This window comes from Zonotrichia leucophrys, chromosome 4 (assembly GCF_028769735.1).
Source record: "Zonotrichia leucophrys gambelii isolate GWCS_2022_RI chromosome 4, RI_Zleu_2.0, whole genome shotgun sequence".
In the NCBI taxonomy this organism is placed as follows: domain Eukaryota; kingdom Metazoa; phylum Chordata; class Aves; order Passeriformes; family Passerellidae; genus Zonotrichia; species Zonotrichia leucophrys.
Window position 1 is genome coordinate 12,477,308 of NC_088173.1, and position 18,169 is coordinate 12,495,476.

Sequence of the window (18,169 nt, forward strand, 5' to 3'; positions counted from 1 at the left end):
ATTAATTAAAGCAGCAGGAACTGAGCTTCTCAAGAAATTGAGGGTCTTCTTGTTCAGATAGGTCACATAAAAAAACATCTTGTCAAAGCAGACAATATATCAACCCAGCTGTGATTAGAGGAGCCAAAGGAAAAACTTTTTACACAGACCAAACCATCCACTTCTCAATGGACACACCCAGGCCAATAGACACACCCAGGCCAACCATTAAATCCTTATCAATAACTACTTTTCCTATGAGGTCACTGAGCATTACAGTGGTAGCAGTAAATCCTTGTCCTTATTTCCTGCATGTTCCCTGGCATGAACAAAACCCATTTGTATTCTGGAATTAGTTGCAAAGCTTTCCTCACTGGCGTTGTCTTCCTCTCAGTTCCTCTCCTTTTAGTAATTTCTTCACCTTGATGACAGAAACATGGAGGAAATCATGGAGGGATCTCTTTTTAGCACTTTAGGATGAGGACGAATTGCAAATTCCATGTAATATATTGTTGCTTTTACAAACACTCTGTCATCTGGAAGGCAGCGCAGCACAACACAATGAAAAAATATTTCAAAGGATAAGCATCCCTCATGCAGTTTCTGGGGTGGTGGGGAAATAATTAAAGAAAGCAGGGGTTTGATTTTCTTAAAAAAAAAAAAAATCCTGACACTTGAACAGCAAGGAGGAGCATAATTGTGTCTGTCTTTCTGTTATTGTGTCAGGATATATATTAACTAGTGAAAGGGTCATCACGGCATTAAGAAGACAAACAAAATATTTCTTTAATAACTGGATGAACTGCATACACAAATAAACTATGGAGGTCTCACTTAGACTAGAACATATTACACAGACCAGCTTAAAGAAATATTTCAAGATCTTAACCAAACATGAAAAGGCAGTTAAATAAAGCTCAGTCATTGGCTAACTCTTTTTGTTTTTAATAATTCACAACTGGTAATCTTATAGATGTCATCTCAACAAATAAATCATGAAAAGATTTTCCTTGGGCTTGTATATGACATTTTTTCTGAATTTACTTTAATCAAGAAACATTGATTTTTCTATGGTTTAAGACCATAATGAACACTTTTTGATCTTGAATTTCATTTAGGGTCTAATTCTGCAAATGGATTTTTCTCATGGAAGGAGCATTGTCCAGTAATAGAAACAGAATTTCTCCTTACATTTAACCAGGTAAGTTTAAGAAAGGATCATTGTCTGTAATGATCTGCAAATAGTTTGAAAAACTCAAGTCCTCGATCTCCAAAGCAACACAGAGGCATGGCAGCACAGGCTTCACTCTATTGCTATTCCCCACTTATTTGCATTTTCAGCAAAAATTTTAGTCTTTTGATAAAGTCTCTAGAAGTATCCCTTTTTGTCTTCTAAAATGTTAAACATATATAAAGCCTTTTTTTTTTTTGCATCCTAAACACACATCTACACAAAACTAGATTAATTCACAAACAAATTTCTTACAGCCAGTGATGAGCTACCAAAAGGTCAGTATAGTCAGTCTGCACTGAAATGGGCCACATTCAAGCCAGTGACTTGGCTGTAAAAATTCCATTCTCACTCCCTGGTGTATCCTTCATCTCAGATAACCTTTTTACTATGTAATTATTTTTTTCCACTAAACTCTAAACTACTGAATGATGATTGGGAAGATACAGAAAATTTAACTTCTATATTTGATATTTCATCAAAATGCAGAAAAACTCTTCCATGATCAGAGCTTTCACTCTTCTGTGCAGTGATATTTGCAGTTAGAACACAATTGGAATAAATACAAAATAAGAAATACAGTCCACTGTGTTTGAAGATACTCTAGCAAAATATTTTAATCAAAACTGAAGAGAGAAGTCAGTGCTGTCAAATATTAAAAAGCATAAAATCTTCATAACATATTTTACAAACACAGTTAACATAATACAATCAAGTAGTGCTTTGTTATAGCCACTGAAATTTAATTATGTATAATCTTTTTTCAATGTGCCTGCCTGATTGAAAACATTTTCATCAGACAGAAGGACAAAACCAAACAAAATTTTAATAAGTACTTTTATATATGCAGTTAGATAGTTGTACAGCCCTTGTCACCACACAGACTAAGCAGTTAAACAATGTATTTTACTGTTTAAATCGTGCAAGATGAGAAGACTTGAAGACAAGAAGGCAGCAATACAGTTTCACATAATGTAGTTTCTGCCTGCTGCCTCTGGTAATGAAAGGAGATAGCCAGAATATTTCAAGCAGTTCGGTAAAAAACTTATCTCCTTCCAGCACAAACATAGTTACTTACTGAATAAACAAACTTTTTCCATTGCTGGGAAAGTAGCAAGTCTTTCCAGTCTGCATTTTACTTTCATTTTGCAAAGGACTATGAGAGCATTGTGGCAGTTATTTCTGACAGATAATCACTCAACTGCTTTTGACTTCCTGACATACTTCTACCCTGACATGAAAGTAAAGGTGATGATAAATTCTTGCATTTATTTTATATGGTTTTCTTTGGGTCACCAATTAGAAATGCTACTGTGAAAATGCTTCTAGCCAAACACATGCAATCCTTTCATGCATGAATTGTTTCATTTGAATGGTGTGTCGATAATGTAAACATAAAAATGGAAGTGATGGGCTTTACAGCTCAAAAATGTTAAAAAAATCAGAATTCAGTGCATTTGCAGGAAGTTTCAAAACCAACACCTCCTGTAACAGAGAGGCTCTTATTTATAATGAGGAAACACTTGATAAGATATTTTTCTGATCTCAGTTAGATTTTCAGAAAAAGTTCAAATGAAAGTGCAATGGAGTGCCCTATTCCTGAACACTTATGGTGGTAACAGTAATAGGAGAGAAAACTAAGCAGGAAGAAAAGTCAATAACTTGAGAGCAGAGAAGGAGTTATCATCAAAGCCAGCCTTCCATCGTGTACTCAGATTCCTATTACAGTTATAAAGTGATAAGTACACAGAAAAGTTGAGATAGACAGCATTAGCAGAAATGTCCTTAAAACCTGTTAGAATGGAAAGAAGGGTGGTTGAAGAGAAGAGAGAAAATACAATGCCAAGCCATGAAAAACAGGTTTAGGTATGAGTTTTCTTCAAAATCATTTTATTTTACACAATGCCTTGAAAATGTCAAATTTAAAGTTATCTTTTTCTTTATTACCCAGCTTTATTGGACTGATCTTGTTTAACTGAAATATATTTTATTATTATTATTAATTGATCAGCTTATGTTGGATAAAATACATGTGGAAGTACTCTTTCTTCCAAATTTTGGGCAGCACGGCAGCACTGTGATTTATTTGGAATATTGTGATGGGCCTGGTAGAGTATTTGACTCATCAGTCTTGAATAATATATCTAATGCTGCTTCCACAAGTCTGAAAAATTCCATCTGTGCAAGATGCATACAGAAGAATGAATCACCACAAGAATTTATTACTGGTTACATCTGCTTTCAAGGTACAAATCGACCTAATTACATTGGCTAGTTGAAATATCTCCATGAAATCTGCAAAAATTCCCTGGTACAAGGGTGAGTTCAAACATCTGAACTGAATGCCAGCTCTGTAGCTCACACAGTACCTTTTCTGAAAGTGAAAATATGTCCTTCTCTCTCTCCCAGGAGACTCATCTGTTGAACTCTACCCAGTCTACCTCACCAATCCAACTTCCTTCTTTCTGCTCCCTATGTAAGACCCTCTTGGCAGATATGTCTTTCTCTGTAGTTTGGACTAAAACAAGGACAATTTATTCTGAACTTAAAAAAACTGCTAAGGAGTTGTGTTTAGGTGGCATGCAAGTTTTATTGCACAGCTTCAGCTTCCAAGACACTAGCTTTATAAAGATTGTCAATATAAAATAATAGTACAATAGAATTTTATTTTAAGGGCAATTCATGCCTGAAGGCATGCTCTGTAACTCGCTGTGGGTAAGCAATGATGTTGCAATTACAAACAGAAAAGGACACAATATATTTCTTGTGACTGACACACTTATATACACTTATGTTGTGAAAATGGGATACATTGATATTGATTCTTAGTTAGATCCTATTTTGATATATGCATTTATTTAACAGGCATTGCCCTTTATGTGATCCCATTTATATGAGGGAATTTTTCCAGACATTCAAAGGGATACAATATTGGGCTGAATGAACACTTCTATGGCATTCATTATTCGGCTAATTTAAATACTAATAACCTATCTGATGTGCCCTAAGAGTACTAAAGATAGCACAGAGTACTAGAAATAGCATAAACTAGAACTTAAATATGGCATAGCTTTATTATGGAAGATGATGCCTTACATTGATTTTAGACATTCTGTGAGGCTTGTAATGATTTAGCTATTTAAAATACAGAACTTTGGGGAAAAAATGAAATTGTTGAGAAGGCAGCAAATTATATTCTCTTTTTTCATTATGAAAGAGAGACAGAAGGTTAATGTGTGCTGAAATATAAGAGAAAAAAAACCAACAGTTTGTCTAGTCCTACTGAATAATACAGAGCATATGAGACAATAGATAGTTTTTATATGGAATATAGATATTCATCCTTTTATTTTGAAATTTTGTTTTGGCAACACAATTCCTTTGCATATACCAGAAAAGAAATTACACTGCTCTATGACAAGAATTGTGATGGAAAGCCAAGTCAGGTAGAGTGGATAGACCAAGACTTTTTTCTTACACAGAGCTTCCAAAAATGGATAGTAAATTACCTTCAAATACAGGAAAAGTAGATTTTATTAGCTTTTAAAATAGAGCAGTTGACTTAATGGTGCCTAGGCAAGACAGAAAACAAATAAAAAGAGTTCGTAAAAGATTCTTTCTCTGCCCATTGTCTGCTCTTGTCTCAAGGAGAGGTTCTTGTTTCACAGGCTGGATTTATTTCAGCTGGAGGAGCAATGTTTTGAGAAGTAGAGAACCGCCCTCAGTACTCCTGGAGCCATTATTCTTTCTATGAGTCATGATGGGTAACTGTGTATCCTTTGGATAAACCATCTTTACAGCATGGTTTATCTTCTCCTTGCTATGACACTCTGCTTGAACTAGAAAGCTAAAAGGAAGGGGACTTGTCCTGCTGAGCACCTTGTTTTTGTCCCTTAAATATTCAGGTACTTCCAAGATCCAATAGCCTTTCATTGGACTCAGATTATTTTCATTGATTTAAGTTGGATTTTGATTAATAACATAGAGAAGAACACCATATAAGCAAAGGAAGAATGGATTTTTTAACATATACACTCTTTCTGGGCCAGACAACTCAGTTTACAGTAGATAGGATATCATGTGGAATGGGAATGTCTAGTTAGGAGAGTCCTCTGTTACACTGGATGAAATAATATTCCCAAATACATTGAACTTTAGAAACTGGATACACATACCCAAAGCTTTATCAGAAATTAATCCTAATATTAATAAAATGGGATAACAACTACCAGTAAAGACCTGGAATCTTAATCTTGATTAAATCTAAGGGCTCTTAGGTGTATGTCCAGATTAATTGTAGCATACAATAGTCTATTCTGTGGAAAAAACATTGAGCCTTAGTGACAACAGAAAACAGCTACCTTTCTATCAGCTTTTCAAAATTCTGAAGTTATCTAGGTTTTAACTATTTGGATTTGCAAATCCTAAACCAAACCTTAACCTAAGATTAATTAAATTTGGACAAATAAGTTATCTAGACTTAAAAAACCATGAAGTTTGTGACATGGTGGATGCCAGCACAATTAAAATCTCTTTGAGACACACAGTAAACTGAAGTCAATTGGATTCTAGATATACATACTGTATATTCTAAAGCTATAGATTAAAAGCTGTAAGCCTACAGCTAGTCTATTAAAAAGGACTGATGACCAAAATAAGAGACATGACGACTTGGTCTCAGTAGAGACCTATGCCTTTCCTTTTTCTTAAAACCTGAAAAATTTTGAAGATATTCAGAGTAATACATTCCACTATTAATCATCCTATGCTAAATTAAAGCCATCCTACCAACGAAGGAACTTTAGGTAAATCCATCGCTTATGCAGAGTCCAAAATAATTTCAGATGTTTATGAGTACCAGTCACTTTGTTTCTCTACTTTTCTCCATAGTTCTTCACACCCTGATTTTGTATTTAGGAGCAAATTTATTTTAGGACCAAAATCTTTTAAGTTTAATTTTTTTTCCTCTGTTGCATTGCTCCAGGTTTACTTTAATAGTGCATATATGTGTATTTAACACATATCCATAAATAGTTCTAGCTTGTAGGTTTAATGATTGAGTAATCTCAGTAAACTCCTCTTCAGGTTCACAGGGCACACAATAGATTGTCAAGTAGCTGAGATTGCTTAGCATTTCATTATACCAAAGCTGATATATGACTATTATTTTGACATTGGTGCCTTGGAAGTCTTGAATAGCACTGTGAAAGACTACCTAATCAAACAGTCAGTGATATTTTACGGAGTAATAATTCTCTAGGGTGAAAGAAAGTCAATAAAAATAATTAAAATATGAAAAGTTAAATATCCTTGCACAAATTCTGTCAGATAAAGAGATGTATGCTAAGGTAATCCTAAAGATTGTAAGGGGTTTTTAAAAAGTTTGGTTTATGTAAGAAAATGTCAGCACTCTCTCAAATGTATGTTTCACAGAATTTGCCCCCTTTCCTCCTGTAAATGGCAGATGGGGGGAAGGGAAGGGAAATCGACATTTGTAGTTCAATTCAAGTTTTCAAAGAGTAGACAACAACAGCCAGAAAGACAAAATTAGTTTTTATTGCCCAGGTCTGCATTTACTAGACAGGAAACAAACTTGAGTGGTAAAGGAGTACATACCATTGACTGCAGGCCAGGGAAAGGATAATTATGAAGTTTTGGGAAGTTGTTTTTGTTTTGCCTTCCAAAGGCTACAGCTAATTGAGGTCTGGGGAGTTCTTCCTAAAACCAGAAAAGGAAAAGAACCAGAACAGAAGTGTTACCAAACAGCCTCCTCCTTGTATAAATGCAGTTCAGATAGAGTACAGGTTTTGTGCTGGCCTTTTGTACTGTACAGAATTTAGTTCTTACTGTAAAACTAATCAGGTCAGTTCATATTTAACTGACAGAGAACTCACTGGAAACTGTGTCTGACCTCTTTCCTGAAAAGATGTTTTTGCCCTCTGTCACAGACAATCGATGTTTATGGCCCCTTTATTGCCCCTGAGTCACAGGCTGTTTTGTGTTCAAAAGTGCTTTTTTTTTTTTTTTTTTTTTTGAAGCTGCACTTTGTGTAGCAATTGCAAGTGGTTTACCCTCACAGAAACCAAGAGAGAGTTATCCTTGCCTTGGCCATCTCTGAGCCGGTGCAATTCCAAGTGCCAGTTTTGATCTTCAAAGGTTTATGCAGCTGAAGTCACAACAACTTAAAATTATCTTCTCTTTAACAAAATGGGAGCTGAGAAATCAGTCCAAAGTACTTCAGATATCACTCTCCAAGTGCATAACTTGGGCTGGGAGCAGGAAAATTTCTCTGGAGGACACTTGAGTTTGGTGTTTACTTCCGATCTCACCCAGTTAACAATCAGCGCCTCTTGGTTAAATATACAGCAAACAAGAGTTTAAATCTGCTAGGTTTTAAGATACATTAGTGAGAAGAGTGTTAGTGCCATAATGCCTTAGAAGAATATGGTAATGGCTATAAATATGATTATGGGGAAATGTAATTTCTGTTTCAGTGTTTGGGAAATTCCTAAGTTGAAGGATTCATATTTCTCTTGAAAGAAAACAGTCAAGTCCAGATAACTCTTTTTTTTTTAATTGACAGCTGAGCTGAAACTTGTTTCATCTTAGGCAATTTGATAAGGACAGACAAATGTTAATACATGACAGGGAGAACCAAACATATTTTGCTACAATGGTTATAGGACTGGAGGATTTTCAGCAATGTGGATGGTGTCCTACACACCCAAGTGTGATTTCAAGTATTGTCTTTAGTACCTTTCCTATAGGTTAGCAAAATATAACAGAATATATGAATTTTCTTTGGGATAACATATCACAAAATACCCTTTCTCATTATAGTGAAAGTAAATGATAATTATAAGAGGTTTATTGACACTATTTGTAAGAAAAAAAAAACTAAAGGGCAGAGAAAACATAAAATGAAAATTGAATATTCAGTAAGTATCAAAATGGCTTTGTCAATATTATTTAAGATGTTAGAAACCTGTTTTAGAAGGTAAACCTATATATATTAAGCAGACTTATGAATATGCTTGCCTGGACATCATGGCTCCATGACTTTATCTGAAGTGCTCAGCACCATTACCCACAATTGGACAAGGATGGCACATCCCTTTATTCATCTTCTCAATTTCTTACTGTCAGCATAGCATGTCTAGTAGGAGATCCAAATCAGAAACCTCTATTTTTTTGTTATCTTTACCAGATACTTTTCACAGATGTTCCTGTCCAACTTTCAGGACATTTTTGCAATTCTACCACTTCTACGGGCATTAAGAATTAAAGTTTAGACCAAAATGTAAGCAATCTGTGGTCCTGACCTTTTATTACTTAACTCAGCAATCAACCACAATATGGTAATGAATCTGAAAGGTAGGAAATTTCATACTCCAAAATTAGAAAATATTTGCAAATGTAGGGAGTAGAAGTGTAGTTTACATTTGTTTCTAGCCCTTAGCTATAATAGTCTAAAGTGTTTCCCTTTTAGTCCTTTTCTGGAATGCTATTTTCAATGCAGTTTATTTTATGCAACTCACTTTGAAGCAGTTTTCACAGAAGAAAAGGTCATTTGGCCCAGTGGCACTTGGATAAAGACTCAGTATAATTCCATTTAGGGTCTTTAGAAAGAAGATGAGATGCTAAATAAATCAGTCAGCTGGGTCTGTTGTGGAAATCTATAAGGACAGAGAATTTTGACATTAAACTTTCCAGAGGTTTGCTCAAAGTGAACATTCCTAGACTGAAATGGCATGTATGCGCTATTTGGAAATGTACTTAATATTTATATACTGCAGTTTGTATCTGCTCTTCCTATCCTAGAATCCTGCATGATCATTTGGCTGATAGATTTTAGTGGTCTATCTTATAGGAAATAATGATCCAATGTCTTCAGAAGTCAATTTGACTTCTGGAACAAAGCCATGACTTTAAAGTCCTTAGGGATAAATCGTTTAGAAAAAGAATATTTTACCTTGTGAGAATCTCAGAGTGCTTTACAAATCTACTGTTACTCTCTCAGACAAATACCTTTTAAAGCATTTTCTGTAGTTTTCCCAAAATTTCATAAACCATTCAGGACCTACTGAGGCTGCTCCTTTCAGGTGATCCCTGCCACTAGGCAGTGCAGCATCTCCTGAACTTTGTCGAGGAAGAGTAATTGGTTGGGGCTGACTTTGGATGAGGGAGAACCACACTATAAATACACCTTGCTGGCTTGTGATGCATTATTTTAGGGAAGGAGCTGCCATTCTGCACTGTTTTTTTTGCTGTGCTTTGAGAAATACACCTCCCTTGAAGAAAAGAGAAAGGAAAAATAAGAAGAAAGGGGGAGGGGGGGAAGAAAAAAGAAGGGAGGAGAGGAGAGGAGAGGAGAGGAGAGGAGAGGAGAGGAGAGGAGAGGAGAGGAGAGGAGAGGAGAGGAGAGGAGAGGAGAGGAGAGGAGAGGAGAGGAGAGGAGAGGAGAGGAGAGGAGAGGAGAGGAGAGGAGAGGAGAGGAGAGGAGAGGAGAGGAGAGGAGAGGAGAGGAGAGGAGAGGAGAGGAGAGGAGAGGAGAGGAGAGGAGAGGAGAGGAGAGGAGAGGAGAGGAGAGGAGAGGAGAGGAGAGACTATTCTTGACTTAACGTGGCTGGGAGAAAGTGGGAAATTCCCGTGCTCGGAGCCTCCCGGGTGAGCTGGCGGCTGTGCCCCGCCGAGAAGGAGCCGCCGGGCGCAGCTCGGGCGCCCGCAGCGAGCGGCGGGGGCAGCGCGGTCCCGCCGAGCCGAGCGGCGCTGCGGCGGCGGAGCCAGCGGGGCCCCCGAGCGGCGGCGGCCGCGGAGAGCTGGGGCGGCGGGGCCGTGCCGGGCACAGCGCGGCGCCTCACCTGCGGGAGGGAGGCGGGCAGGGAAGGAAGGAGGGAAGGAGAGAAGGAGGGAGAGAAGGAGGCAGGGCGGCCGAGGCAGAGCCCGCGCGGAGCCGCGCAGAGCTGCGCGCTGCTCCCTCTCGCCCCGACTGCAGCGGCGAGGGCAGGGAGGGGGTGGTGCTGCCGTGAGCTCGGTCCGAGGGGGACGGACAGAGTGCGAAAGAAGACGGAGAGAGAGGGAGGGAAGGAGGGAGGGAGGGAGGCGGGGGAAGGAGAGAGGGAGGGAAGGAGTCGGCGATCCGGCACAGCGTCTCCACTCTCACTCTCTCCGCTGCTGTAACTCCTCAACTCTGCCCGTTCTTTGCCTGGACATGTCTTAAGAAAGTTGGATCTCTCCCCCCCTCTCGCCTTTATTCTTCTTCTTTTTCTTTTTATATTTTTTCTTTTTTTTCTTCTTCTCCTCCCACTCCCCGTGTATTTTTCCTTCCTCCCTCGTTCAAGTTTCAAGCAGCGGATGGGTCGGAGCCGACATGCCGCGCTGTGGCGGCGGGGCCGGGCGCCGCGCTGGCTGCGCGCCGGGGCCGCGCTGAGCGCCAGGGCCACCGCGGGGTTCACGCTCTAGAGGCGTGTGGGCACCGGAGCATTGCTCGTGCTTTCTCCAGAGGACAAAAAAGAAAGCGGGAGGAGGAAGCGTGCGGACATGAACTGAGCTGGAGCGGACTTTGTGAGAAGAGTGCCGAGTCCAGCTGGTCTGGTGAGTTCTTTGTTTAATGAGTTTATTATCAGCAGGGTGCTGAGAGGGATGATTCCCTTGAGAGTTCTAGTGCTCTAATTTGCTGCGTTATTGAAAACAGTAGGGTCTGCGATTCAACCCGTGGTTTTTAACTGTGTAGAGTCGGTATGTTTATGTATATATCAGTACGTGTATATATACCCGCACATCGACTCTGTGCAAAGCTACGTGTTCCTTGGAGCGGAGGTACCCAAGCTTTACCTCCCCCTTCACTTGAGCGAGGCTCAAGTTTCCCGACGCGGACCCGCAGCCGGAGCCGGGCTCTCCGCTCCGGGCTCGGCTGTGCTCCCTCCGGCGGAGCCGGGGCCGCAGCCGTGCCCGCCGCCCGTGCGCTGTGGCGCGGCGCCCCCTGCCGGCCGCCGCGGAACTGCACCGCCGCCGCCGCCGGGGGCAGCCGGGGCCGGGGGCTGCGGGGCCGGCCCGGGCAGGGGGCGCGGGGCTGCGGGGCGGAGCCGCCCGGCTGCGGGCTGTGACCCTGAGAGCCAGCGCTTTCTGACCGCGTTGGCTTCTCCTGACCTGCAGCCCTGGGCGCGTGAGGCTGTGCTTGGAGAGGGGCTCCCTCCGCCGCTGGCTGTATTTATTTATGTGGCTAATAAAAGACTTGGCGGGGCTAATGCGTGGTAAATGCGCCCCCGCTGGCGGCTCCTACCTGCAACCCGGCTTCGTCGTGAGTCCACTGGGACAGGATTCCCCAGACTAACATTTGATAGTTATTAAGTGTGATCACTTATTAATGAGCGGGGAATCCTTCAAGGACTTTTTCGGAGTATTAATCTTTAATGGGGGGCTGACAGCCTGCCAGATAACCCTTCAGCATGAATCCGGCAGGGCGCTTTTCCCTTACCGTCTCCGCGGGCCGCAGGGTAGTCGCCCCAGCGCTCCCCCCGCTGCATACCGGCTCCGCTGGTAGCCCTCTCACTGCCGCCGCTTTTCCCGACGCCGGAGCAGGGCGCCGTTCCTTACAGCGGTGCCGGGGAACCGCGAGAGACGCCAATGGCTTTTGGCCCCTGCTGAGACCTCCCTGCTCCGCCCGGCCGTTCAGCGGCGGCTCGCCCAGCCCAGCCCAGCCCAGCCCAGCGTGAGCCCGGCCGCCTGTGGGAAGGGCAGCAGTCGCCGAGGCGCTGCGGTCGCCGCTGGGCGCTCCTGGGTACCAGCGGTGCGGGCGGGCACCGGGGGACTTGTCCGGGCCACCCGCTACTCCTGGGACAGCAGAGGACCGCGTGTTCCCGCGGGCTCTGATGGTCTCCCTTGCCATCCCCGTAAGACACCCCCGGCAGCAGCTTTCCAAAGTTTCTGAGTAGCCTTTCTACTCAGAAAGTACGCGAAGTCGCCCCCGTCCCTGGACCGGCATTCGATTCTCTGCCGCTCCCGTCGTGCAGGAGCGAATGCGGCGGAGGTGAGGCGTTCCCCGACCTCGGGCCACCGGGAGGAGCAGCTCGTGGTTGTGGTTCGCCCTTCCCCCGCTGCTCTGTTCCGCGGCTGGTCCTTCCACGGCGGGGCCGGGCAGGGTGCGAGGGCTGCCGCCGCTCCAGCCGAGCGCTGCAGAAACAAGTTCCGGAGGGGCGGCCGTCCAGCGCCGCGGAGGAATCCGGCGGCGGGGGGCGCCGCGGCCCGCGGGGGGTGGGGAGGCACCGGCGAGGCGCGCTGGTGGCCGGGGAAGAAAGGGGCAGCGGCGCGGCGGGCACCGTGCGGGGCTGGCCCCGGCCCGCGCCCTCTCCCGCAGGCAGCGAGCCGCACAGAGGTGAGCGCTGGGCCGGCCGGAAAGTTGGGAGAAGTTCTGGCCGTGGGGGAGGGCTCTGGGCGGCGCGGACCCCGGAGAAAGTTGAGCTCCGAGGCGAGGCCGGGACGGGGGCGAGCGGCCGCCTCGTGCTGGGCCCCACTGGGACGGGCTGCGAGCGGCGCCGGCCCCTGCCCTGCTGCCCACCCTGCCCGCTGCCCGGCTCCTGCCCTGCTGCCCACCCTGCCCCTGCCACCTGCCCCCTGCCCACCCTGCCCCCCTGCCGGCTCCTGCCCGCTGCCCGCCCTGCCCTGCCGGCTCCTGCCCCGCTGCCCGGCTCCTGCCCCGCTGCCCGGCTCCTGCCCCGCTGCCCACCCTGCCCGCTGCCCGGCTCCTGCCCCGCTGCCCGCCCTGCCCCCTGCCCACCCTGCTCGCTGCCCGGCTCCTGCCCCGCTGCCCACCCTGCCCGCTGCCCACCCTGCCCGCTGCCCGGCTCCTGCCCCGCTGCCCACCCTGCCCGCTGCCCGGCTCATGCCCCGCTGCCCGCCCTGCCCCGCCGCGCATCGCATCGCGGGCCCGGCGCCCCGTTCCCCCGCGGCTGGCGGCGGCCGGCCGGGCTGCAGCGGGGGCCCCACTCCCCGGAGAGCCAGCAGGACTCTAGCGGGCAGGGTCCGCCTGAGCTGGGCAGAGGAAGAGCTGGCGGTGGTGCTGTTCCCTGAGGCAAGGTGTCTGAGTGCGTCTGATGGGCCATTGCAAACTTCATTCCCGGGTGAGCCGGCAGGGGCGGTTCGCGGCGGGTGAGAAGTACCTTAGGATGATTTCTTCCTTTGTTCGCACTTCCACACCGCGTCCCTCGTTGCGTTCCTCGCCGAGTTGCTCCGAAAGGTAAAGGGCAGTGCCCGCCAGGACCCGGCGTTTGGCAGCGGCTCCCCGGAAGAGCCCGGCCGCAGTCATCAGTCGGCTCCTGCTGCTGCTTTTATTCTTCGTTAGGGCAGTTGGAGCAGAACAAAGTTATGTTTGAAAGAGGCACTTTTTAATCTCTCTCGTCAGTAAGTGACGCCGTGTTTTAGCGCTGTTAGTATCCCCCTGTTGAAAACTTTTTTTCGGAAAAGCATTAGTAAGTTAAAGAATTGCTGCCTTCTAGCAGCAGGTTTTCCTGCGGTTTAAATACTTGCATACAAGTTGTTCCTAGGGAGTGGCATAGGAAATACTACCTGTATTCTTTTACCACCTCTGCTGTCTCTATGTAAAAGAAAAGAACGTTGTATAATAGATGTATATTTCCTATTTACTTTTCTAACTGTGTGGAAGTAATTCCACAGTATTCAGTGAGTAAATATCTTACTTGCACGCTGTAAATAATTTTAAAACTTTTTGTTTTATTCACTGTGAAATCCTAAAATCTCATTTAGGAGAATGAAAGGTGTGCCTTAGTAGTCATCCCAGAAGAACTATGATCTGATTTTTTTAAATTAGGCATGCTGTTTTTCACAGAGATTGGAGGTTTGCTTTTCCTTGAACAGTTGATGAGTTCATATTAGATACACCAGTAAGTAACTGCCTACAGATAAACAGTTGAAATTCTTCATGTGAATCTTTGTTTCATTCTGGTTTCAGAATCTTCGCCTGCTGCTGGAGTATAGCTGCTGCATTTTCCTTTTAGCAGTTAATACTTGAAAGCATGAATCGAAGTATCTCATGAGATTAACTCATGATGTGGGGAATACAAACATAAAACTTACTGGACTTTAGTCACAAGTTGAAACTGTTATGTTAATCTCTGCGACAATGTACATTTTTTGAATAACTCACCAGCTTTACTAAAGTAACACTACCATACACTCTCATCATGTGTTTTCTGAATACCAAAACAGACACCTTCCCCCTCTGAAAAGCAAAAGACACTGTTAATTTGTTTGATTGGAAAGTTATGCATGTTGAAACAGCTAAACCTGGTGTTTCTTTTTTCCCATCAGACTACGTGAATAATTCCTTTTAAACAATTGAAAGGGTAGGTGTAACGACAATTAGTGCAGCTTGCAAAGTCTCACGATCTCTCATGGACTGCTACACTAGAAATCCTGTCATGACAGTTTAATTTCACAGTGCGTTTCTGTCAGACAGCATCAGTTGGGTGTGCTGATCAAAACTGACCTTTGTGGTAAATAAATATGGTTAATGTTTTGCTTGGCAGATAGGTTATTCTGGACTTAATTGATAGAGCTTGCATGTAGAAAAAGAAGAGCAATGAGACTAAGACTAACTTGGGTATATTGCCTGATTTAGGTAGTTTTTCTACCTGTGACTTCCATTGGTGGGGGAGTCAATATCTCAGTGTATGCTGCCTATGGATAACTTATGTATCTGTGTGTGGTAAGTTGGTTCAATGTATCTATGGTAAGCAAGATAAGCTTGATTTGGTCTTTTTTTTGCTTGCTTGGCATTGAAATTTTTCCTTACTAAGTTTTGTATTTTATGCTTTAAACTTTAAAATCTCAAACTATAAACTTTGAAATCTAAGTACTGTAAACTTTGTGCTAGGAGAAACAGTCTTTCTTGTGAGTGCTATCTTATCCAGTCATCTTAATTTGTAACTTATCACTTTGAGCTCTGCTTGCTCCAAAATTATGTTTAGGCCTTTAATGCAAAGATAGTTCATATTTCTAAGTTGCATTAATACTTTTTTCCATGTACAAATTATGTTAATGTTTTAATACGTTAATAGTTTTGATGATGTTCTAACTAATTAGTAAAACTGTCTTACATATCCCAGTGCTGAATTTGCATATAAATAAAAATGACCTGGATATGCATAGAAATAAAAATTATCTGAATAATAATTTCTAGATAGGAAATCACAGTTTGTTTGAAAGTAGCTTTTCAGAATAATATGGTGTGCACTTAGGAGGTTAGGGCTGTGATGTTTTGCTAAGCAAACTGTTGCCTTGTGTATTGAACATGGATACAGAAAATCCTGAACTGGTTGTATTCCAAAGATAATAAAAATTTAGGAGTTCAAAGTGTAGCCTTTGGCTAAAATGTTTCTGAAATTCAGTCATTTTGGCACGCTGTAATGAGCCATCTGAGTTTATATCTAACACATTATCACTTTATCTTAATGCTTTCATACTTTCTCTTAGTAGTTAATAGTTTTTATTACTGGAGCTGCTTAATACTTTAGATATTTTCCAAGAATATGCTATGTTGATTTTTGGATAATCCTAGTCAATGTTTTTTAGTTTCTAGTAACTGTGTAAATTGTGACAAGATGGAAATAGTTTTGTGTAAAAGAAATTGCTAACTTTTTATGTGATGTGGTTAAGTGTTCACTTGAGAGAGACTTTTACATTCTTGTTTGTAACTCAGCAAGTCATAGGGGTTAGTGCTGGGGAGGGGATTCTCTTACTGTGGTTGTGTTATTGTTTGTAATGGGCAGCCTGTTGCTGGTTCTGAGCAGATTTGAAGGTGCTACAAAAGAGCAGCAAAAAGTGCTCAAGGTATTATGGCACAGAAAAATATTGCAGTTATAGTAAAACGTACAGGTGTTCAACTTTGAATATTAATGAGAAGTTTGGATATCTTAATGCATCTTAGTGGTGTACCTGTCCTGTCTAATGTGCCTGAGATGTGAGCAGCAAAGGATAAGAGATACAAACAGATACAATGTTTTACATTACAAATCCACCACTTCAAAAAGCCTGTTGCCAAACATAAGCATAGGCCGCGAGTTAGATGCTGCAGCATCAGAAGTAAAGCTGGGTTTTGGACTTCAGTATAAATTAAAAATAATAGCAATAAAAAATCCTAGTGTAACTGAGGGAGAAAACAGGGAAGCATCTGATCAGATCAACATAAAATTTGATCACTGAGTAATAGATCATTAGTAATAGATGGCTACCAAATTCCAGCAAGATGAAGGAAAAGCTGGGTTTGTTGATTGCTTAAAAATGATGTTTTAAGCAATCTTCTTAACATTGCCTTTTAGGCCAGTCTGGTGGCTTTTTAAAATTTTCAGAGTTTTGGAGTTGGTGATATCAGTTATTTGTTGCAAAGATTTGGTTGTGTGTAAGAGTTTTTGTTTGTTTGGGGTTTTTTTTTTTTTGGCTTTAAGCAAATATTTGTTAACTTGGCAGTATACTGGGACATAAAGCCCTGGAGACCCAAGTGCCTCTGTATTCCTAGGACATATCATAGCCTGGGAAGGAAAGCAGACAGGACAGGAATAATACTTTTAGTCATTGAAATGGTGACTGTTTAGCCAATACATTTAGCCATTGAAATGGTGACTGTTCCAACCTCACTCGTTTGCCCTCCCAACCTTTTCTTCATTCAGTGTTAAGAACTTGTAAGTATTGGTTCCAGCTAGTGACTAACTTCAAAGAGCTTTAATGCTTTTTATTGTTTGCTTATTCACTTTTTGTTTGCTATGTTTATAGTTTTAATTGTGCAACTTAATGCCTAGATTTGGAAGACAGACACACTTTTTTTTTTCTCCTTCCAAAAGGATATTCCTTTTCAGTACTCCTCTACAATACTTTGTATGGTTTGTGTGAATCTGAGTCTTAAATTCCTGTCAAAATCATTGACTTAGGAATATCTGTGACTGAATTCCTTCTGAGGTTTTGAAGTGAACTGTTGACACAAGCAGATTAATTTGCTCTGATGTTTGCTAATGGGCAGAGCCAGTCCATGGAATGTCAGCCAGTGTGATCTTTTACATATCTACCTGAGCAGGTTGGAAATAGGGAAGAGAAAAATTACTGTAAGACAAAATATGAGTGGAGAAAGGAGACAACATGTGATATTATTTTAGAAGAGGTGAACAGAGCTAGCATGAACATAGGCGCTTAGAGATTGACATCCAAAGAATAGGATGAGGGCAAACCGGGGCTTAAATGTGGGGAGAAAAAGGTCAGGAACAATAAAAAAAATGACATAGTGAGTAATTAGTTTGATTTGTATAGCAGATTGGCCAGGGAAGAAAACTCAGAATGAGAGGTAAGGGAAAAAATAAAGCATAAATAGTGAAAGGAGAAATAAATGAATGTGTACTACTTAATCAAAGTAATTAAGAAAATGTTAGATTGCTTTCTACTTGCTGGGAAGAAATTTTGCCCCCAGGTTCTTGTTGAAAGCTTAGGCTTGTCAAGGGAGCCTTCTGAGGCTTTAATTTGCTGTACTGTGAGACTTGAAGGAATGAAGACAGTTGCTGTAAACCCAGATGAAGAAGGTGGTCCCAGATGTCTTGTTCCCGAGGTTTCTGCCCTTCTTCCTGCTGCAATCTTGTCTAGATTTAGCTAGCTGAAATATTATACTGACTTCAAAAGGCAAATCCAGTGAAGGTGTGCCTTTACGACTGTCTTGCTGTTCCAGGCTCTTTCTCTGTCGTTTCTAGAGTGTGTTGGAGAAGCCCAAGTGAAATGTTCCTCCAGTAATTTTGATAGATTCTTATTCTTATAGCTCTTGATACTTATTTGTTTCAGATCTGTTCTGAGAGGGGAATAAAGGAATATGTCTTATTCTTTATGGGCTTTACACCTTAGTGGTGCTTGACTTTTTTTTGTTTTTTAATGATAAGCACTACTCTTGCAAGGGCAGTCAGAGCTGCA

The 18,169-nt window shown here is 42.6% G+C and overlaps 1 protein-coding gene across 5 annotated transcripts in view; it reads left to right on the forward strand.

Annotated features, from left to right (window-relative positions):
* The first annotated feature begins 10,717 nt into the window (after positions 1 to 10,717).
* Positions 10,718 to 18,169, forward strand: part of FAT1 (FAT atypical cadherin 1) — a 103,145-nt gene continuing 95,693 nt past the window's right edge. For all 5 annotated transcript variants that reach the window (XR_010439837.1, XM_064710488.1, XM_064710491.1 and 2 more), the window contains exon 1: positions 10,718 to 10,804. The gene's annotated coding sequence lies outside the window, so the exon portion shown is untranslated. The remainder of the gene's footprint in view (positions 10,805 to 18,169) is intronic.